Genomic DNA, 24807 nt, shown 5'->3' with positions numbered 1-24807 from the left:
TTCGTAACGCGAAAGATGAAACCTAGGACTGTGGATGCTTTACTGGTGATATAAGCTACGTCTTCTTTAAACGTTAATTTAGAATCGAGAATGATGCAAAGATCTTTGATGGCCATAACACCATAACCAGTTCAAAAAGTTGTCATGAAATCCAGAACGTTGTAGTTTGGCGACGGCAATTTCATGGTTCAACTTGTCAAATGCAGCTGAGAAATCTGTATGCACAGCATCCATTTGTTGACGTGACTGTAGAGAGCGAGCGATGAATGAGGTATACAATACTAGATTTGTGGATGTAGATCGTTTGGGAACGAAACCATGTTGTTCATCAGCGATTGGTGCAATCTCTCGTGGGAGATGTAGTCTTGAACTATCAGTTCAAAAAGTTTGGAAACCGAGCAAAGGCTAGCGATCTCTCTATACAGGGTGTGTCACATCAAATTGCATCACGGAAAAAATGCTGTAGAAATTCGCCCAGTAGACCGATCCTTTTGAAAATTTTAGACAGTAAAATAAAAACTATTAAACAACTTTTGGCATTTTCTTTTTATTCATACTTTGAGCCCAAGCCCGTATGCTCGCACCTTCCTCTTTACCCCGTCCATAAGTTTCTGTGCAACGTCAGGTTGTAGTTTTTTTTGAACAGAAATCCATTTTCTCTTGAAGTCCGCCTCCGATTTGACAACTTTTGGGTTCTTCCGGAGGGCCTGCTTCATAATCGCCCAATATTTCTCTATTGGGCGAAGCTCCGGCGCGTTGGGCGGGTTCATTTCCTTTGGCACGAATGTGACCCCGTTGGCTTCGTACCACTCCAACACGTCCTTTGAATAGTGGCACGAAGCGAGATCCGGCCAGAAGATGGTCGGGCCCTCGTGCTGCTTCAATAGTGGTAGTAAGCGCTTCTGTAGGCACTCCTTAAGGTAAACCTGCACGTTTACCGTGCCGGTCCGCTTTCCGCAAGAGCAGATCGCTTGCCACTCCATGTACTTTTTGGCAAACTTGGATAGTTTCTGCTTGCGAATCTCCTCCGGAACGCTGAATTTGTCCTCTGCGGAGAAGAACAACAGGCCCGGCAGCTGACGAAAGTCCGCTTTGACGTAGGTTTCGTCGTCGATTACCAGGCAATGCGGCTTCGTCAGTATTTCGGTGTACAGCTTCCGGGCTCGCGTCTTCCCCACCATGTTTTGCCTTTCGTCGCGGTTAGGAGCCTTCTGAACATTGTATGTACGCAGGCCCTCCCGCTGCTTGGTCCGCTGGACGAATGAACTTGACAAATTCAGCTTATTGGCGACATCCCGGACCGAACTTCTCGGATCACGTCTAAACTGCTTAACTACGCGCTTGTGATCTTTTTCACTGACGAAGCATCCATTTTTGCCGTTCTTCACCTTCCGGTCGATGGTTAGGTTCTCGAAGTATCGTTTCAGTACTCTGCTGACCGTGGATTGGACGATTCCCAGCATCTTACCGATGTCCCGATGTGACAACTCCGGATTCTCGAAATGAGTGCACAGGATTAATTCACGACGCTCTTTTTCGTTCGACGACATTTTTCCAAATTTACGAAAAATTGACAGTGAAGCATGGCCAACGTGATCTATACACTCTTATCTGATTATAAGCGAAAGCTGAAGATATAATTCCTAAAAATTAAATTTCTACAGCGTTTTTTCCGTGATGCAATTTGATGTGACACACCCTTTAGTTATTGACATTTCTTTTGCAGCCTTTTTTGAAGACCGGGAAAACGAAAGAATTTTCCATGCCTTTGGAAAAGTTCCACATGAAAGAGATTGGCTGAACAGGAAATATTATAAATACATTTGCACATTTGGCACCAAATCCTCTATAAAATTACGTCAAACAAAACTATTCGAAAAAATCAGCTTCTAATTCGATTGTTATCGAACTTTCAAAGCATTGATTGAAACTAGTAGACAAAGCTCTTCAATTTCGCATCCGAATGCGAATTATAGTAGTTTGTTTGTTTGGTAGTATAACTATTGACTATTGACACCGTATTGATAGTCATCTTATGTTTGAAGAATTTCATGGCTTTGAGTCACTCTGTACTTCAGTGGAGCTGTCGAATGTCAAAATAAAAATAATGTTTTTGTTCGGGCCGTAGTTTTGTGCGTTTTGAATTTAAGGAATTTCTAGTGAAATTGAGTTTATTCGACCTGATATTTTCGACAAATCAAAAGTTTGGACAACGGTTCACATATTCTAGGAGAGGTGAACAGATATTTTGTTCTATTCCAACTATTATTTCGCATATTCCGCATTTCGTTATTTGGGGGGCAAAGTAGTCAGTGGAGAATTACTTCTAACAATGTTCTGTTTTCAAAAGCTGATATACCTTATCACACTTCTGCTCTTAAAGGAATCCCTTTCGTGCTTTTGACCCAGGAAAAGTATGCCACCCCAACCAAAACCAAGCCTGATTATGAAAAACGTTATGTGTTTCCTACTACGTTTTTGTACGTATAAGAAAATTTTAGTTACGACTCTAGGTGAATAGGCCTTGCTCATTTCATGTATGTACCTACTATTTCAATAATGATTTAAACAAATTTGGCTAAGAAAACACGCATAAATCTACCCCTTCTAGCGTGATATGTGCGAGTGACCACTTTGCCCCCCACAGGTGACCACAGGTCCTCACTAAAAAAATGTTCGATTTTTCAACTTTTTTTCTAATAATGAAAAAAGTTTTATTTTCAATTTTCGTAATCAAAACCGCTTACTATCTTGAACTACAATAAGTTGAGCTACAATATTCTTCGAAGAACGGCAAATTTCAGTTCTATGTACACTAAAGTGACCAGATGGCCAGAGGTTCAACGCGGGACGCCAACAAAAAAAGTACGTTATGTGAATATAAGCTGGAGAAGTACAATTGTTTAGTAAGTCTTTAAGTCTTATTCACTCGTGAAATACTTTACATGACAAATATTTACATTGCAAAAATAGAAGTCAATCTAGCGTAGTGTTTAACAACCGTACCTCTCACACTAAAGATCATGAGTTCAATTGTCACTCCCGACATTCTTCCTTCCAAAAACCTTAAAATATAAGATATTTTTCGACTCCGTGTATTTTACGTAGAAGTGAAAAATTCTTAAAGACATTTTAACTTGAGTCTCCGCATGTGTTGTGGAAGTTAAACCTGACCTGTAATATTTCTTTTAACCCTTTACAAGGGCGTGGACACTAAGCAAGGGATCGACTCCAAACTTCAGTAAAACATAATCCTTACATGAGGAAGGGCTCATATTTTCCTTTGATCAAAAATAAACTATTGAGTCAGTTGAAAAAAATTGTGACAATATACAGGGCGGACTCGATTATATACAATCTCCAATTTCTTTCCACTGTATGTAATCGAACCCTGTATATAATCGAGTCAAAAATTAAAAAATATTTTCTTTATTTCTTTTTTATACATACATATATTTTTCGTTCCCCTTAAATCGTGTCCAAAATTGTATATAATCGAATCATATAGATTCGAGTCCGACCTGTAGTTACCACTGCCCGTTGATCCCAAAAACGCTGGTGGCAATATTTTTGCCGCTGCCTTGTAAGTTCACTTGATTGCCAGTATAAAATAAACAATATAGCAATTAAGACACAAACCGCTTATTTAAACAAAATATAAAAACATTATTTATAGTGCGGCGCAAAAAAAATTTTTTTTTTTTTGAGAAGCAGTATAGATGCCACTGCTTTACAAAGGGAAAATTGAAAATTTGAAAGTTTTCATCAAATAAACTATTTATTTTATCGAAAAAACTGCACGACCTTACACAGAAGGTCCTAAGTAGAACGTTTCTAGTAAAAAACTCATTGGATTTTCAACGAATTTCAACAGAATTTTCTGTAAGCGTTTTAAAATCGCGGGTTGTTTACATAAAAGTGACTGCCAAATTGATATTTAGCAGCCTTAGGAAAATTTAAGAATAGTCAGATACTTTTAGAAGTCGTCAGTTAAAAAAACATTAAAACACTATCCCAAGTAAAGCGAAGAAAATATTGTTTGTGGGTTTCGATGTGGGGATTTTTGGTGATTTAGACCTTATTTACGACTGAAAAAATATGAAATCACAGCATTTGTACCTGGCGAGTACAATGCGAATTCTACAACTTTCTTTAAATTAAAATTTAACATTATTTTCAAAGTGCTTGAAAATTTCGGCACATTGCTCAACAGAACACGAAGCCAGAACATTAATTGCAATCATTTCCATTTTTGTGGGATCACATAATAATGTTAACTCAAAGAGAGAGTGAACTAAAATTAGCTTTAATTTTTTTTTGTCGAGAGTTTTTTTTTGTTTAATCTGTATTATAGTGACTTTCAACTCATTTGGCTGGTCCGTCACTTTTTACTTCCATTTTTGGAAGAATGTTGGGAGTGAGAATTGAACTCGTGACCTTTGCCGTGAGAGGCATGGATGTTACCACTACGCCAGATCGCCTCCAGAGTCGAGAGTTTTGACAAACGCAGGACGTTCCGCGGGACATAATCTGACGCGGGACATTTTGCTCAAACGCGGGACTGTCCCGCGAAAAACGGGACGTCTGGTCAGTTTAATGTACACACTTGTCATTTCTTACGTTTCGAGTCACCCTACAACTGCGAAAGTCGCTCTTCTGTCAAAATAAATAACAAAAAAGAACCGGAGACAATCCGTGTAGAATGACGCTAGTGCAATTTAAGTGTTTTAGTTGGAAAATTTAGAAAAACTGTTTTTTGTGAGCCTAATCCATCTTAGCTCAGTTTTCAGTGTATTTTGTGCGACGGTAGATGGTTTTATTGCTTATATTGTAGATGCTCGATTTTTTTAGACATAGGACTATGTCTTTGATTTCTATATAGGGGGGTAACTCTACGAAAAATGTATCGATTCATTAAGAGTTTTCGAACGCATGTTACTCAAAATCATTATTGCGACATATGTTACGTTGTATACCATTAGACAGGTAATTTATCCAGCTTTTTTTTGCTTAAGACATTAAAAATGAAGATAGTAAAAAAGTTAACAATTTGATGTTTAAAATGGGTATATTATTTAGATTTTACTAGGCACTCGTTTTCCTCCACAACGCAACTAGCAATATTTTTGCCTACAATTCGACGTTAGCTCACAATGCGTATTATGAATTATTCTCGATTGGCCGATAATAGGCATTTATCAGTTAGTAGAATCAATGGAGAGATGATCTAGGAATAATCTTGAAGGTGGTATTATATGGTTTTACGTTATTCTCCCCAAAGATTTGACGAGGTTGAACGTTGATAGAGATTTTATTAGATTGCAGTTGTTGTCCAATCAATTCGTGCTCAATTAACAATTGATCGTGTGGGTTTTGCTACACTTTATGTAATTGTGGTCCAGGATGTCATAATATCGAGTATGTTGTTTAGTTATGTAAAAAATGCAATTAATGAATTCAACTGGCTGTTGATCTGAAAGATCGAAGGGTATATTTTTCAGTGCTTCCATTTGATGTATGGAAGGAGAAAAAATACATATTTTGAACAATGAAAAAACATAATTCAAATGCAATCACTACCCACAATCACAGTCCTATGTCAAGATCCCGTCCGTGCCCCTAGGCTCAGACCCTTCAACTTTTTTGAAATTTCGAGTCCATTCAGAGTGAAACCGACATTTGGTTTGTGTTTCAATGACAGGAAAAATTCGTCCTTACTTTTTTAGATGCCTCGTGTTAATATAACGTTTGCATTGAAAAAAATTGACTTTTTCGAATGGTGATAAAAAGACTAATAAGATAAGAAGATTGAGTTTGATGAATTTCCCACGGAAGGTAATTATATTAGCTTACTAGCAAAAAAATCTACGCCCTTGCGAGCAGCCTTCCGGCAGTTAACCGGAACATTTGCCATGTCGGATGGAAACATGCGTGTAGGCATGTTTTTGAATTCTTTCTTCGTTTTATTTATCAATTCCTTTTCAGTTTCCGCGAAAGAATTTTTTATCGAATTATCGAGAACCTACAAATGTAAGGATTCATTTATTTCGATAACTGTGAATTAATGTGAATATTTTGTAGGGAAATTTTAATACATTATCATCGAATAAATATTAGAATTACGGAAAGCGTTTCGATTCGTTGCTGAAGCATCAATCCCCTTCTCGCTGATTGTCAGCCACATCAGCCTTCTTGGAGAACTTGGTGTGCGAAATAAACTTCACTTCGGAGGTTTAAGGGTGCAATAAATGGTTCTATGGTGGTTAGATACTTTTCCCCCCTCTCTTAGGGAGGGCTGCCATACAAATGAAACACAAATTTCTGCATTACTCGAGAATTAATCATGCAAACGAAACCAATTTTGGCATGTGAAGGTTTTAGGGTGCAATAAATGTTTTTTAGTGGTTAGATACTCCTCCCCTTCTCAAAGGGGGGCTGCAATGCAATGGAATACAAATTTTTGTATTACTCGAGAATTAATCAAGCAAACGAAACCAAATTAGGCATGTGAAGGTTTAGGGCGCAATACATGTTTTCACTGTGGTTAGACACTCCACCCCCCTCTCTAAGGGGGCATGTGAAGGTTTTAGGGTGCAATAAATGTTTTTACGGTGGTTAGATACTCCTCCCCCTCTCTTAGGGGGGCTGCCATACAAATGAAACACAAATCTCTGCATAACTCGAAAACTAATAAAAAAAGCCAAATTTGGCATGCGAAGGTTTTTGGGGACACAAAACATTTCTATGGTGAATAGACACTCCTCCCCTCTCTCTGGGGGATCTGGGCTGAACAACTCGAGAACTAACCAAACAAAAGGAATCAAACTTAGCATACATAGACCACAGAGATCGATAATTGTTCCTAAGGTAGTTCGACACTCCTTCCCCTTTCTAAAAGGGGGCTCCCATACAAATGAAACACAAACTCCTGCATAACTCGAGAACCAATCAAGCAAATGGAGCCAAATTTGTGATGTGAGGGTTTTTGGGTACGAGAAATGTTTCTATAATGGTATGACACCCCTCCTTCCTACGGAATTGAAAAAATACACACATTTCAACCAAACATGACCATTGAAAATTGTCGGAAAACTCTGAAGGAAAATGGGAAAATCCGAAAAATTCAATTCGCATCTGTTTTACAATTACATATTGACAAGCGTTGTTAGTCCATTTGATGTTTGCGTTAACGAAATTGATCTCTCCCGAAAGTGGAAATGGGTATTAATGTGATAAAATGCACTCCTATATCGTCTTCTATCTATATCAATGCAAATCGATCGCCGAATGTGTTGATAAGAGCAAAACTCGAAGAAGGAATTATCCGATTTAGGGCTGTCTTCATTCTATCATATTTACTGTATCAAACATTTATTCCATGTAACGGAGAAGCATGTTATTTGCTAGTGTATCAAAAATCTTGCACGAAAATTGTGTCTAAAAATAATGTGATATTATAATGTCGAGTTTTGGTAGAAATACTGAAATTTTATAGTAAAAAATAATTTTAAAGGGTAGATAAGAAGATCAGTCAATGAACAGTTCTGCGAATGGACCCATGAACGTGCGCTTAGTAAGAAAACGTGGATGTGATAACGACAAAAATTTTTTGGGCGGGACGAAGTTTGCCGGGTCAGCTAGTGAGAAAATAAAATTGCATCACAATGTATCACAAAATTCTAAAAATTTTCCAAATTTTGTGATTTAGAAGCAGTAATTATTCCGGAAATTTTGATTAGCCTGCACCGTAGTGGCAGATAGATGTAGTTTCTAAGCAATTTTGGTATTAGAAACATTAAAAGTCACGACCGGTCATTTTGACCGGTCGGTATAAATAGGTATAACCCAATGTCCTGGAAAAAAAGTAATGAAGATGGTCGAGTTTTGAGCGACACAGCATGCGTTGCCATAACTATTTCGCAAATAGTGACGTCAGTCGTTGTGTTTATCTTTGATTGCCCATCGCATCCATGTGAAAATGCTATTTTCAGGAAGTAATTCATCAATTAAAAACGTTATTACGAAGTTTCATTATTTTACCGTAATGAAGTTCATTTTTCGAAGGCTCTCAGTTTCGGTGTGTATGTTGTGAGAAAATAATCGCCAACTAATCAAAATTTCACCGAAAAATTTCACTGTTACTGTTTTCCAGAACTAAGCATACGACTGCTCTCTGGACCTCTTGTCACATTAATAATCGAAATAAGCAACGATATAATTGTCATCTGTTAAAAAACAACCAGTTGAATGATTTCATGCGAATTTTGGCTCAAATTATCATGCAACCGTGAGTACTTTCAACATTGTTTTGTTTCTTCCATATACATTCCATATTGATTGCAAATAATTACGACACGATATTTTGTTTGCCAATACAGATACATTTCGCCTACTGCTCCACCTCTATATGTATCTCATTGGGTATACCCCATATGTATATCAGAAAAATTGGAAGTGAGAGACCAAAATAATTTATGATGTTGATCAATACATGAATTTAGAAAAAGTCATAACCTCATTAAAAAAATATAAAAAAGAAATTCAATACAAAATCTTGCGAACAAATTATATTATTATATAACGGTTGGTAGTTCTAGTATTATTTTGTCATCGTTTGTAGGAAGACTATAACCCGAATGTCTTGCAAGGGATCATAATGTTCAATCTGATGTTCTTCGTAGAATAGAAAATAGAATAGAAGCTAAGGTTACTTTTCATTCGCTATCCAACTCTTGACGAGTGAAGTTCAGTGTCGGTATTGTGCGTTGCCACTTTTGCTATTGTGCTATTGGTACGAGTGAATCATGTACGAGTGAAGGTCATTGCTGTCCGCTTTCGACCTGACCTTTTGTTAAGTGGAACGAAGGAACAAAGGAACCAGCGCTCTTGCAGCGAGCCGGATTGCGGCTGTTGAACTGATTCGGCATAACGGGATCGACATCGCGTGACTGTCGCAAACGGGATTCATCACCACGTGGCTCCGTAAGCTATTCTTGCGCTATTGTGTTGTCACCGTAGCGCGTAGCCTCTGTCTCTCTCTGATTAGGGCAGTAGAGCGCATTATTGGAACAACTTTTATATTAAGGTACACATATTTATTATTAATATTATTATTCAATTCATTTGTTCATTGTTTAATATTATTATCAATTATTATCATATTTTTTTTGCTATTTTTTTTTGAGATTTTTGTTAAAATCAATAATAAATTAAAAATAAGACAGAAATCTTTGTAAAATGGAGTATAGTGGAGGATCTCCAAAGATGGAGATCTCCGATAATGAATCTCATACAAGATCTGGGAAAAAACATAAACGAGTCCCTCATAAGGAAGATAATTCTTCTGGGGACGAATCCGCTCATCCTACCATGTCCCCCTCTAAGAAAATTGCAAGCCTCCCTTCTCAACCCACTGTTACTTCCACTCCCCCTCTCCCATCATCGATTTCGCTTCCCCCTTCTGATGCTTCCGATCCAACCCAATCCTCGTCCTCGTCCTCATCCTCATCCTCGTCCTCGTCCTCGTCCTCGTCTTCCCCCTCTGTTGTCTTCGCTCCACGTGTCAGAGTTTATCCAGAAGATGCACCTGGAACTGGCCCGTGGGTTGTTTTCCTCCGGCCAAAACCGAAAGGAAAAAACCTTAACGTGATTCAGATTATGAAAGATCTGGCCAGATACACTTCTGTATCTGAAATTCGCAGGGTTAGACCGAACAAATTGCAAGTTGTCGTGAATGACCGGAAACACGCAAACGAGATTGTTGCTGATCAACATTTCACTCTCGAATATCGAACATTTATACCCTCCCATAACGTAGAAATTGAGGGGGTGATAACAGAAACGGGTCTGACGAGCGAACAAATAAAAGCAGAAGGAAAAGGCAAGTTCAAGAAGCTCCCCTCAATGTGAAGTGAAAATCTTGGACTGTCGCCAACTCGGGAAACTTTCCCATGATGGGGACCAAACTGAATTTACGCCGTCCGACTCGTTTCGAGTCACCTTTGCTGGTGCCGCCCTCCCTGACTACGTTATGGTGGACAAATTGAGACTACCTGTGCGACTCTTCGTGCCAAAGCCCATGACTTGCAACAAATGCAAGTCAGTTGGTCACACTTCGGATTATTGTGCCAACAAGGAGCGCTGTGCCACTTGCGGAGAGCAACATGAGGGGAAATCCTGCAGTGCGACTGAGCATAAATGTCCATATTGCGGGGGATCCCCACACGAGCTCTCAGTTTGTGAAACTTACAAGAGTCGCTGGGAGAAACAGAAGCGCTCTTTGAAGGAACGCTCGAAGCGCACATTTACGGAAATTTTAAAGGGCGCTTCGCCACTGACCCAACAACAAGAACAACCAATCTCAACACACAATACCTTTTCCACGTTGCCAGTTGATGAAATGGAAGCGGACACAGCTAGCGGGGGCACACCGTTTATTTTCAAAGGGAATCCCCGGCGCAAAAATGTGACCACTCCCAAAGTTCAAGAACAAGTCCCCACGGTTATATCCTCTGTTAGCTTGCCTAAAAAATCGAGTGCAGCGGACAAGCAAAACCAGGTTCCTCCTGGCTTCCGTGGGAATATTTCATCTTCGAACGACCCAGCACTCGAGGGGACATCAAAAACCCCAACTGTCCCTATTTTTCCGTCCAGTTCAACTTCCCAATCGGGATTTATAAAGTTGTCTGACCTTTTGGATCAAATCTTCAAGTGTTTTAATGTTTCCGACTCCATCAGAACAATTGTCATCTCAATGCTTCCAGTATTAAAGACAATTTTGCAACAATTGATGCAAACATGGCCCCTCCTTGCAATGATTATCTCTCTTGATGTCTAATTCAAATAGAGAGGTCGGAGATATCACTGTTTTACAGTGGAATTGTCGTAGTCTTATCCCTAAATTGGATACATTCAAATTTTTAATTCATAACTTCAATTGTGATGTTTTTGCTCTGTCCGAAACTTGGCTTTCTTCGCGAGATGATATCTCTTTCCTCGATTTTAATATTATACGCTTGGACCGTGATGATAGATACGGAGGGGTGCTTTTGGGGATCAATAAGTGCCACTCATTTTTTAGAATTGACCTTCCACCTATTGGAGGGATCGAAGCTGTTGCTTGTCATGCAAACATCAGAGGCAAAGACCTCTGTATTGACAGCTTGTATTGGCCTCCGAGAGCTGCGGTTAGCCGCAAACAACTTGATGACATGTGCTCACTGCTTCCTGAGCCACGATTGATCTTGGGAGACTTCAACTCTCACGGAACTGCCTGGGGGGAACAGTACGACGACAATCGTTCATCGTTGATATATGACCATTGTAACAACTTCAATATGACCGTTTTGAACACTGGGGAAGCAACACGTGTGCCTAAACCTCCTGCTAACCCAAGTGCTCTTGACCTCTCGCTTTGCTCGAATTCACTATCGTTAGATTGCAAGTGGAATGTAATCCAGAACCCCAACGGTAGTGATCACTTGCCAATCAAAATTTCCATCACCATTGGGTCGAATTCTTCTGAATCTATAAACATGGCATATGACCTCACAAGACACATTGACTGGAAAAAATATGCGGACGCGATTGCTCTAGCCATCAATTCCAGAGATGGTTTACCTCCATTGGAGGAGTATAACTTCCTTTCTCGTTTGATCTATGACAGCGCGGTTCGCGCTCAAACGAAACCCATCCCAGGTTCCACCATTTCCCGAAGGCCTCCCAATCTATGGTGGGATAGCCAATGTTCCAAGCTTTATGTAGAAAAATCGAATGCATTTAAAGCTTTTCGGAAACGTGGAACCCCTGAAAATTTTCAAACGTATTTAGCCCTTGAAGATCAATTTAAAAACTTAATCAAAGGGAAAAAACGTGCTTATTGGCGAAATTTCGTGGGAGGTTTGTCACGAGAAACGTCAATGAAAAAATTATGGAAAGTGGCTCGAAACATGAGAAATCGCTCTTCAACGAATGAAAGCGAAGAATATTCACATCGATGGATTTTTAATTTTGCACGGAAGGTTTGTCCTGATTCCGCTCCTGTGGAAAAAAATGTCCGAGATATACCACAAGGTAGGTGGTATATCTCGGATCTTGATTCCGAGTTTTCGATGGTAGAATTCTCTCTTGCTCTCCTTTCATGTAATAATTCTGCTCCGGGATCGGATAGAATTAAGTTCAACTTGCTGAAAAATCTCCCTGATGTGGCGAAACATCGCTTGTTGAATTTATTCAATCGGTTTCTGGAGAATAATATTGTTCCAGATGATTGGAGACAAGTACGAGTTATAGCTATTCAGAAACCCGGAAAACCCGCGTCCGACTTCAATTCGTACCGCCCAATAGCAATGCTGTCTTGTATACGGAAATTGTTGCAGAAAATGATCTTGTTTCGCCTTGATCGATGGGTTGAAACGAATGGCCTACTCTCAGATACACAATATGGGTTCCGCAGGGGCAAGGGGACGAATGATTGTCTTGCGTTGCTTTCTTCAGAAATTCAAATGGCTTACGCCGAAAAAAAACAAATGACTTCAGTATTCTTGGACATAAAGGGGGCCTTTGATTCTGTTTCAATAGAGGTTTTGTCAGACAAATTACACTCTCGGGGTCTGCCGCCTCTATTGAATAATATGTTATATAACTTGCTTTGTGAGAAGTATTTGAACTTTTCTCACGGAGATTCGGCAGTAAGTCGGGTCTCTTACATGGGCCTCCCCCAGGGCTCATGTTTAAGCCCCCTTTTGTACAACTTCTATGTAAGCGACATCGACAATTGCCTTACACAAAATTGCAGCCTAAGACAACATGCTGATGATGGAGTGGTGTCTGTCGTAGGATCAAACGAATCCGACCTGCAAGGACCCTTACAAGATACTTTGAACAATTTTTCAACCTGGGCCATTGGGCTAGGGATCGAATTCTCCACGGAGAAAACAGAGATGGTGGTTTTTTCTAGGAAGCATAAACCAGCAAAACCAAAGCTTCAACTTTTGGGTAAACCGATCACTCATGCTATGTCATTCAAGTATCTTGGAGTTTGGTTCGACTCTAAATGTACTTGGGGGGGCCATATTAGGTATCTGAGTAAAAAATGCCAACAAAGAATAAACTTTCTCCGTACAATTACCGGCACCTGGTGGGGAGCCCACCCAAAAGATCTTATAATGTTGTATCGAACAACTATTCTCTCAGTGATGGAGTATGGCAGTTTCTGTTTTCAATCAGCTGCCAAAACACACCTCATTAAACTCGAGCGAATTCAGTATCTTTGTCTCCGTATCGCGTTGGGATGTATGCCCTCAACGCATACCATGAGTCTCGAGGTTTTGGCAGGCCTACTCCCACTAAAAGATCGCTTCAAATTATTATCTCTTCGGTTCGTCATCCGGTGTAAGGTCATGAACCCATTGGTGATCGGAAATTTTGAGCAGCTGATCGAGCTAAATTTTCACTCCGGATTCATGAGTTCATATCATGAATTCATCTCCATGCAGGTTGATCCTTCTTCGTATATTCCCAACCGTGTTTGTTTCCCTGACTACATCAATTCCTCTGTGCATTTTGATCTGTCCATGAAGCAAGATATCCATGGATATTCAGATTACCAACGATCGAGGATCGCTCCAACGATCTTCGATGAAAAGTATGGGGATATCAATTGTGATAATATGTACTTTACTGATGGGTCCACTATAAACGAGTCCACAGGATTTGGAGTGTTCAACGAATTTTTTAGCACCTCACACAGTCTTCAGAATCCTTGCTCAGTGTATATTGCTGAATTGGCAGCAATTCATTGGGCGCTGGACAGCGTCGCCTCACGACCTGTTGAACACTATTACATTGTAACGGATAGTCTTAGCTCTGTCGAAGCTATCCGTTCAGTGAGGCCGGAAAAGCACTCGCCGTACTTCCTTGAGAGAATACGAGAAATTTTGAGTGCTTTATCCAGACGCTGTTATGTCATTACCTTTATCTGGGTCCCTTCACATTGCTCCATTCCGGGTAATGAGAGGGCCGACTCATTAGCAAAGGTAGGTTCAATTGAAGGCGATATTTATCAGCGTCAAATCGCCTTCAATGAATTTTATTCTTTAGTCCGCAAAACTACCATCGCTAACTGGCAACGCAAGTGGAATGAAGATGAATTGGGCCGGTGGTTTCACTCGATTATCCCTAAGGTTAGCCTCAAACCGTGGTTCAAAAGTCTAGACTTGAGTCGGGACTTTATTCGCACCTTCTCCCGACTCATGTCCAATCACTGTTCGTTAGATGCACTACTCTTTCGTTTCAATCTTGCCAGCAGCAATCTCTGCGTTTGTGGCCAAGGTTATCACGACATCGAGCACATTGTTTGGTCGTGCGAGGTGTATCTGGTCGCCAGATCGAATTTAGAAAACTCCCTTCGGGCCCGAGGAGACAGCCCAATGTGCCGGTGAGAGATGTGTTGGCTCGGTTAGACCTTGATTACATGTCCCATATATATGTTTTCCTTAAAACTATAGATCTTCGTGTGTGATTGACCTTATCCTTATACCCTCCTTTCCTTCCTTTGCGGGTAATTCGTCCCCTTGCTATAAATAGTAGAATAAGTTGAAATGTAAATACACTATAGATATACGAATAGATTTATGAAATGAGTGTTCATCAACATTGTTACAATTTCCTTATATCCCATCCTTCTCCTAAAAATATGTCACCCTCCTAAACTCGAGTACACCGCGAGTGATCGGTTTTCCACCTTTCTAACCATAGATGTAAGAAAATTGTTTATATATATATATAGTTTTAAAATTATATTTAAGAATTCGGCTCCTTTAAACCTAAGTAACTGAGCCTGTAAATATAAACGAATTAATAATAAAAAAAAGGTTACTTTTCGTAACCGCAAGGAATGTGACAAACGTTGTTGACATATTCTTATTCCAGAACAAATAAAATTCCCTGCCAAAACTCACAAACATTCAGAGCGATTATTGTGTAGCTTTGAACGTTTAGTCGATGTTACAAGTGCTGTAGCGGGGCCTGTTAATAGATACTTTGAATTTCTTTCCAAAGTTCACCTGTTATCTTGTATAATAGGAAAAGTTTTCTGCTAAATTCAATCTTGTGACACATCTGCTACGCATCCTACATTTTCTACCGGAGAAAAAGTTAGAAGCGCACACGGACACTGTCCGTGGGAAAAGTTTCCAGAACAGCAGTGATAAAAAGTCATTTCGGAATCAAAAGTAGCAGCAAGTGGCGAACAGATATTGCGAAATATAATGTCTGGATACTACCAACGGCTGACATGTAGTAGAAAATATTGCAAAGTATAATTGTGCTTCGCAAGCAGCGTAACGTTTATGCTTATCATTCCCGTTGCTGCCGATAAAAGAATATTTAGGAAAAGGAGAATTAGACGATTTAGCACAATTTAGGATTCAATAAACCAAGAAAGGAAAAGAATTCTATTTCAAATTCAAATTTCACATTCAAATCAGCAGATGCTTTTAGCAGAACGAGATGAAATTGATTTTATTATTCCTCGTTACAAGTTTTCCATGCCCAAAAAAGAGAGCCCGAAACGTGCACAAGTTACTAAAATTTTTTGACAGGCAATCTTGAATAAATTTCATAGACGATTGAGAGTGCTCCGATTAAATAGTAATAGGTATTATCTGTGTAACGTAATCTGTAAAGCTGAAAGAAATATTAAAGGTACTGTGATATCAAAGTTTCATTAGATATCATTGATTTTTTTTCGAAACGCGAAGCATGCTGACGTACCCTTATAATTATAGTTTAATATTTCATGATGATCAGTGGAGTGAGGTGTTTATGAGAAAATTCGAACACGTGTAGATTAGACAAGTATCAAACTCCGTCTGCATTTTCTACAGAGTTTGATTCTTATTTCAAGCAGCTTACTTTTTTTCCGTCAGTTGTGCGACTCTCACTTCCTTACATTTCAATTTTGTACCCTCAGAAGATCTGATGTAAGTGTGGATATACTCAGTGTTTCTAATTTCCATTTGTCCATTTGTATCCAAACATTTTGTTAATGAGTCATATTTTTTTGTTTTGCTCTTTCGGTCTAATATCATTAATATCATTAGAAAGGCGGTTCTACATGAACACTGATTATCAAAGCACTGCGCACGCTTTTACCCATTTCAAGATGGAACTCAGAGATTATGTATATCAGATAAACCCCTGAATATGTTGATAGAGTGTTTTGCAGAAATGTTACATATTCATACAGCTGTAACTGAGTTGCTCTACTCGATTCAAATGAAAACCATAGCATCATCCGGGAATGTCTGAAACGTGTCACATATTGGGTCATAAAATATACTTCGGAACAGTTTTACGAGTACATTCACTTATATTGAAAGGCATGTGGGAAAAAGTATGCATCCAACATATTGATGATATTGACATATGTGTTACCATAAAATTACTCAGGTTTTTACGCCAAAGTATTCTGATGAATAGCTCACAGTACCTGAAACACTTTTCGTTTCGGCACCCTGGGCTGACACTAAGTTTCAATGAATATGTGTTTATCATATCTTATGTTTGATTCGATACATATGCTTGCCATCATCAGGAAGCATTGCTGATTTCAGCCAATGTTTCGTGGAAATTCGAGCCAGAAGAAAAGCGACAGCCGCATTGAGTTTATAGCTTATCCATTTTCATATTGCTTGTTTCTTTTGCCACAAATTGGATACTCAGTTCGACTTGAGTGCATGAATGGCACGTCGAGAGTAGTCAATGATTGCGAATAAAATAATAAATGATTCCGTTCAGGTGTCTGAAACCGTATTTTTCGGATTTCAAAGAGATTATTTAAAATGATTAAATTGCTTTGGCTAGGTTAATGAGTTTTTTTTGTCATTTGAAAACAGTCCTTACCTGAGAACATTCTCTAGTATGGTTAACGAAAAACACTGATCTTCTCAATTGTATCAGCATCATTTGCGCTGTGGATCCAACTGGTAAATTTTAACACATGACGAATTTCATGCCAACTCGTCTAAGGAGTTGGCAGCACCATCTCAGATAGTAGTGAAACGTTGTGGGTGTAACGACATGGGTCATTTAAGTAACTTTGCATACTTGGAATATTCGAAAAAGAGTTAGACTACTTTTTGGAAAAAGTTAATTTTTTACAAAAAATTATAACTTAAAAACTATGATACCTACAAAATGATTGTCAAAGGGTGAAATGTGGGAAATTGTTTAAATTTTCACAAAAAAAACCAAAAGTTTTTTGGAAAAAAAAATTCGACGACAAAAAAGTTATTTTAAAAATTAAAATTCGTTTTTCTCAAAAACGTATTTTTGAAAAAAAAAAAAGAAAAGATATATATATATATATATATATATATATATATAAGTATAAAATATAAAAATATATATATATATATATAATATAAAATATAAAAATAGAATTTTCCGTTGTTCGAGCTCCAGTATTTCCTCAATTGAGTTGGGCTGTGCGAACAATGACTGTCTATCAAATCTGTTTTTGTATATCGATAATTGCCCAGTTCACCGCAAGTAAGTTCGGACAATGTTTTCTGGAATGGGCGAACCACGGAATTATATTTACCCATCGTGAGTGTTGCACCGTAAGATGAGAAGCGTTTCAATTATTGAAAGATATAAATATGAAAAACAGATTTGTAGACAGTTATCGTTTGCACAGTCCAACTCAATTCAGAAAATATTGGATCTCGAACCACGGAAAAATCTGAAACTTCTTTTCATCAAAAATACGAACGACAATCAATTAAGATAGGAATGTTTTAATTTTACATTTTATCGATTAGCTGCTCGTGCTGACTTGGTTTCTTAATGGAGCGATTGCAAGAAGTAACTTGTGGATCAAAATTTGAATTCCAAAAATAAATTCGAATATAAAATCGAAATAGACGAAACTTAATTGACATTCAACTTTCTGGCCTATTTTATAGAGGGTTCAAATCGACTGTATTGGTCGCATCTGTGTTTTAATTAATCAAATGTGAATCTAGCAATTCAAATTTCCAGCAATTCCGATTGAAAGCAAATCCTGATATCCATTTCCATTCTGTCCAACGAAATACGAGCTAAGAATAGGAAATAAGCTATGCTGCCGTTCTCGAAAACTGGACACAAGCCCGATTGCACGAGAAAAGTGAAATTTTATTTTCTCTCAGGGAATATGATCACGGTGATTGTATGTCAATTAGTTCTATAGTCGTATACCGTTCCGAATTATATTTCGGACGCTTAAGGCATATGATGCAGAAAACAGATCTAAACTTTATGCACAGGTATTACTTGGTAGATATTTTTAATAAATTAGTTCAATATGTTTTCAAGCTTTCTACTTTGGTACCTATTTGATTGAAAACATAATAAAATCATCGAATAAAATGCTCTTTAAATGAAGCGAATAAAAATCAAACTTCGGACACTAAATCAAATTTCGGACAGATTTAATTCAAATTTCGGACACTTTATTTTGTGATTTTATGAACGAAAATTACATTACACTTGATTATATTTTATAGTCAACTGCGAAACACTTACCTTAGCAATCACAGTAAACTGTTAACGATGATGAGAACTGATGAAATACGAGAGAAATTTAAATATTTATGAATGGGTAAATTCTACGTGCTCACGCAAAACAAACGTCAAACACAAACGATAGTGAGTAGTGTTGATAGATTTTTGCCGATTATGTGATAATTCAATGCTATTCTTAAACGAAGTGATAGTGAAACCAAGGGATCACTCTAAAGAAGCAATTGTGATATTAAATTTATAGTTGTATCATCAGTGCATGAAGCATTTCAAGATATTAGAACAAAGTGTCCGAAATAAGATGTTGTCCGAAATATGATTCAGAACGGTATGTATCAGTTTCATATTGAAATTACTGATGACAAAGACTCCACCTGATGGCAGCTTACTGTTATTGTTATCTTACTTAGTTCATGACTGCATGAATAAAATCGGAAGCAGCATGGAATAGTTGTGCAATACAATAAAACGTTGAGGAAAGTGGTGGGGATGTAGGGGAACCGTGGGGGAACCGTGGGTAATACGGACAGTAGGGGTAATATGGACACATGTGGTTGATTTGTATAGTTACAATTAGGATTTCAGATTTCTGTTAATGAGAACACCTTCTACATGTTATTCTACATCATTTAAGTCACCCTATGGCAATGAATACTGATCAAAAGTGGAAAAGGAAAACAAAAACCGAAAATCATACATGATTTCGCGTGTGGATGTAATTTTAGCTGCTTCGATATTGAGCATTTTGAGTGGTTTAATATCGAAATTTTATTCGCTCATGGTTATATTCCGGTTTGTGAGTTAACAGAGAAGCGATATTAGGTATGTAAGGAAAAGTATTTTTCATTTTTGAGTGGAAAATTTAAATTATGAAATAATTGTAATGGTGGGGTAAACCGGACAGAGGCCAGTGGGAGTGAGATGCCATGCGTTTATAAATGGAAATTAAATCGCCAAATGTGGACTGTTTAGAAGCTGACTGGAACCAAAAGCAAAATAGTTGAGGGTCTGTCCGTTTATACTGCACGATATCACTCCTAGGTGGTTTTATTCAGTTGTTTCATCATTTAACGGACATTCTTGATGAGTTCAGACCTTGGTTGAATAAAATTATTCCACTCGCGATCGATAAACCTCTACGCTTCATGTTCAAACATTTCCATATTATCCGCATCGAAAAAAATGTTGTTCTTTTCAGTCTGTTTTAATTTCAATAAAAAACATTGCAATACACTTTTTTGTAAAACATTTGACCAATGAGGTATAAAAACAGTATATTGGATTGCAAGAAACTGCATCAAAGTTTTGGGAAACATGAGTTTCCAAAGATATAATTGAAGTTCTTCTTAACATGTCCGTTTTACCCCCACCTCCCCTATGTCATCGCAGAGCCGAGTCAGGAGCACCTTCCCCTACTATATAGAAAAGTTGTGCTCTCGATTTGGTTCTCTCCTCTGTCATAAACCATTGAACAGCTGTTTTATTCTTACGCTCTACTTATACTTAGTTAAGAAGAAATAAAATTCATTCAGAAAATATGACGTTTGAAAATATTAAAACTCTTAGTTTAGATGAAATCAATAATTCTAAAAGGAGTAAGAAAAATAGAGAGAAAAACCGCTTTGTTATTCATAACATTGTTTTCCAGTGGAAGCAAACTCAGTGAAATGTAGGCTAAAATATTTCCCCCCATGTCGCCATTTTACTTTCTGTGCTGGTACGAACATGGAAGTTGAAAAATGTAACAAATTTATTCAGAACGATGATAGTTTGACGCTAGAGAAAACCGACCTGATTTATGCGACACGATGGCAAGTGATCAAGTGGAAGCAAGAGTGGAGAATTTGAGTGGGAAAAATGAAAAATGAGCATAGGTTTTTCTTTTGAGTGGATTTTGACCACAAAGTAATTTATGATGTTGATCTAATCGTTCTAGCTCGCACATTCGGCCCCTAAAGTTTTGGTACTCTTGCTTTTGCAATAAATGAAATATTTGCACTAAACATAATTGAAAAAGCTGGAGAAAACTTCTATATCGTCCTTTTTTCGTTCCGAAAGATAATAATGAATGTGATTACCGTATAAACATTGCCTATATGTGAAATGTCTTATGTTCGCCTATACTAAGCCAACACAAACAAATAACCGTTGTTCACATAACTTAACCTTAATAGAGCTATGTTACCTCCTGATTTCCACCGTCGTTATGTTAACTAAAGGGCACCCCAAAATAGACATCATATTATATCCGACCGTAGAAGGAAAAAAATCAGCCGTCGCAACGATACAATGTTTGACTGTTATGTCTCGAATAAAAATAAATTTCTAGATGATAACATAACGCTTTTTTCGCGTTGTTGCTTCTTTTCTTACTAGATATTCAGGGTTGAAAGAATGGCGTTGAGCTAAGGACAACTATAGTACAGTAATGCTTTTGAATCCGGATACTTTTTCATTACATTCAATATCATACCAAATGACATTTTTTGCATGTTGAATTAATGTAACTTATAGTTACAATTATTAGGCTGTCAAAAAAGTCCTGCGGTATTTCCGTTGTAAGCGCGTAGTTCTAGTTGTATCCATTGTATCGAGTCATGCTATAGCTTGTTGGAAAGGTATTTATATAATATAAATAATATAGTTCTTGACAGTGTTTTGTTTGGTTAAGTCGTTCGTGAGTTATAGTGTCGCAAATATGGAGCAAAATGAAGAGAAAATCCGACATATTTTACAGTACTACTATGACAAAGGCAAAAATGCATCTCAAGCTGCCAATAAAATTTGTGCAGTTTATGGACCCGATACAGTTTCCATTTCCACCGCACAACGATGGTTTCAACGTTTTCGTTCTGGTGTAGAGGTCGTCGAAGATGCGCCACGCTCCGGAAGGCCTGTCGTCGAAAATTGCGAATTAGCCGAGAAAGACCGGCATAGTAGCAGCCGTAGCATCGGCCAAGAGCTGGGGATAAGTCATCAAACCGTTATTAACCATTTGAAGAAGCTTGGATTCACAAAGAAGCTCGATGTATGGGTGCCACACACGTTGACGCAAAAAAACATCTTTGACCGTATCGACGCATGTGAATCGCTGCTGAATCGCAACAAAATCGACCCGTTTCTGAAGCGGATGGTGACTGGCGATGAAAAGTGGGTCACTTACGATAACGTGAAGCGCAAACGGTCGTGGTCGAAGCCCGCTGAAGCGGCTCAGACGGTGGCCAAGCCCTCATTAACGGCCAGGAAGGTTCTGCTGTGTGTTTGGTGGGATTGTCAAGGAATAATCTATTATGAGCTGCTTCCCTATGGCCAAACGCTCAATTCGGACCAGTACTGCCAACAACTGGACCGCTTGAAGGTAGCACTCATGAAGAATAGGCCATCTTTGATAAACAGAGGCCGCATTGTCTTCCATCAGGACAACGCAAGGCCACACACTTCTTTGGTGACGCGCCAGAAGCTCCGGGAGCTCGGATGGGAGGTTCTTTTGCATCCGCCGTATAGTCCGGACCTTGTACCAAGTGACTACCACCTGTTTTTGTCCATGGCGAACGAGCTAGGTAGTCAGAAGTTCGCCACAAAAGAGGCCTGTGAAAATTGGCTATCCGAGTTTTTTGCCAATAAGGGAGCGAGCTTCTATAACAGGGGTATTATGAAGTTGGCATCTCGTTGGGAACAAGTCATCGAACAAAACGGCGCATATTTGACTTAAAACAGATGATTGTAACTAATTTTATGAACAAATGAAAATTCAAAAAAAAATACCGCAGGACTTTTTTGACAGCCTAATACATCAATTTAGTGTACTGTCAAATGTAGTGCCTAACCAGTGACAAAAAAATGTCAAAAATCAAAATGAATACTTATGTTTCACAAACCCATGTCCGGAATAAAAAGTACATCTAGAAAAGGATTTTAAATCCGGAGAATCAAAAGTTTAGCTGATGTTTAGGAGCTACATAAGTAGACTGACCAAACGTACCGTTTTTAACGGGACAGTACCATTTTTTCGAACGATTTTCATTGTCGCGTTTTTTTTATCAATTTGTACCGTTTTTTGAGTATACAGAAAACACTTATACTTCTTAATATTCCACTATCATCAATAATTTTATTCGAATGAACGAATCGAGATTTACATTATTGTATTCGCAGAGATTTTACATAACTGTCTTCAACATGCAATCGATATTGAAAGCTCCGTTTGCAAAACTTTATGAATATCTTCATATTTATACGATTCGTGTAGAAAAAATGAAGAGTTTTTGTGGTTTAGTCGGTGAACATGATGCTAAAATGCTTGATCAGGGTAACACACGATTCCTTTCTCTTGGACCTTCTATCGAGAGGATTCTTACTAAAGGGTGTGTCACATCAAATTGCATCACGGAAAAATGTCGTCGAACGAAAAAGAGCGTCGTGAATTAATCCTGCGCACTCATTTCGAGAATCCGGAGTTGTCACATCGGGACATCGGTAAGATGCTGGGAATCGTCCAATCCACGGTCAGCAGAGTACTAAAACGATACTTCGAGAACCTAACCATCGACCGGAAGGTGAAGAACGGCAAAAATGGATGCTCCGTCAGTGAAAAAGAGCACAACGCGTAGTTAAGCAGTTTAGACGTGATCCGAGAAGTTCGGTCCGGGATGTCGCCAATAAGCTGAATTTGTCAAGTTCATTCGTCCAGCGGACCAAGCAGTGGGAGGGCCTGCGTACATACAAGGTTCAGAAGGCTCCTAACCGCGACGAAAGGCAAAACATGGTGGGGAAGACGCGAGCCCGGAAGCTGTACACCGAAATGCTGACGAAGCCGCATTGCCTGGTAATGGACGACGAAACCTACGTCAAAGCGGACTTTCGTCAGCTGCCGGGCCTGTTGTTCTTCTCCGCAGAGGACAAATTCAGCGTTCCGGAGGAGATTCGCCAGCAGAAACTATCCAAGTTTACCAAAAAGTACATGGTGTGGCAAGCGATCTGCTCTTGCGGAAAGCGGAGCGCCCCCTTCGTGATGACCGGCACGGTAAACGGGCAGGTTTACCTTAAGGAGTGCCTACAGAAGCGCTTACTACCACTATTGAAGCAGCACGAGGGCCCGACCATCTTCTGGCCGGATCTTCGTGCCACTATTCAAAGGATGTGTTGGAGTGGTACGAAGCCAACGGGGTCACCTTCGTGCAAAAGGAAATGAACCCGCCCAACGGGCCGGAGCTTCGCCCAATAGAGAAATATTGGGCGATTATGAAGCAGGCCCTCCGGAAGAACCCAAAAGTTGTCAAATCGGAGGCGGACTTCAAGAGAAAATGGATTTCTGTTCAAAAAAAACTACAACCTAACGTTGTACAGAACCTTATGGACGGGGTAAAGAGGAAGGTGCGAGCATACGGGCTTGGGCTCGAAGTATGAATAAAAAGAAAATGCCAAAAGTTGTTTAATAGTTTTTACTTTACTGTCTAAAATTTTCAAAAGGATCGGTCTACTGGGCGAATTTCTACAGCGTTTTTTTCCGTGATGCAATTTGATGTGACACACCCTTTATTCATAAAGGATTGCACTCTTATTTTCTTTCACAAGTTCTTTGTGGTTGTGGTTGCTTTCAACCAGAGACATCAGTAGGTGACCTTTCAAACATTTATTCGTCTTGTTGAAAGAGACTATGTATCTGCCACTGATATTGCAGTTAATTTTAATGATTTTATTAGAATTATTATAAGTGTCAAATCGTCTTCAACTCGATTATCTCCGAGTGTTGCGACACCCCTCGTGTAGCAACGCACCTTCAAACCAGCTATAAGGTCTAACTGACACACTCAAACCTTGTTTTGATCAAACCTTAAAATTAGTTCGCTTAGTCGGTTGACAAGTAGAAAAAATTACAATAGATAGTGGAAAAACGTGGCTTGATTACTAAAGTGGTTTCTGAATTCTTTATATCCAATTTATAAATTTCTTTGAATTACTGTATCCTATTCCGTTTGAAGCTTGAAGTAAGTTAGAAACCAATAAAACTTTATAAGAATTCGAATAATAATAAATTAATCGCTCAGGTGTAGGTTGATTGATTGTCTCCACTTATATTCCGTGAGGTCGTGCGAGATACTCGAATTTGAGGTATTTTATATAATAAATGGCTCAAAATAGCCTACTAATTGTTGATATATACAGGTGTACCTATTCAGGTTCCATTCAATATAGTTCAGGGAACGAATGCAACGAATTCCACGAAACCCACAAACGTAA

At 38.7% G+C, this 24807-nt stretch overlaps 1 long non-coding RNA gene across 1 annotated transcript; it reads left to right on the top strand.

Moving 5' to 3' along the window:
- Positions 1–24454: 24454 nt before the first annotated feature.
- Positions 24455–24807, top strand: LOC129775366 (uncharacterized). The gene is made up of 3 exons (XR_008742943.1): positions 24455–24554; positions 24615–24678; positions 24733–24807. It is a non-coding gene; the product is annotated as an uncharacterized LOC129775366 (long non-coding RNA).

The sequence above is a fragment of the Toxorhynchites rutilus genome, chromosome 3 (genome assembly GCF_029784135.1).
Source record: "Toxorhynchites rutilus septentrionalis strain SRP chromosome 3, ASM2978413v1, whole genome shotgun sequence".
NCBI classification, from domain to species: domain Eukaryota; kingdom Metazoa; phylum Arthropoda; class Insecta; order Diptera; family Culicidae; genus Toxorhynchites; species Toxorhynchites rutilus.
This window is presented reverse-complemented; position numbering and strand designations above follow the sequence as displayed.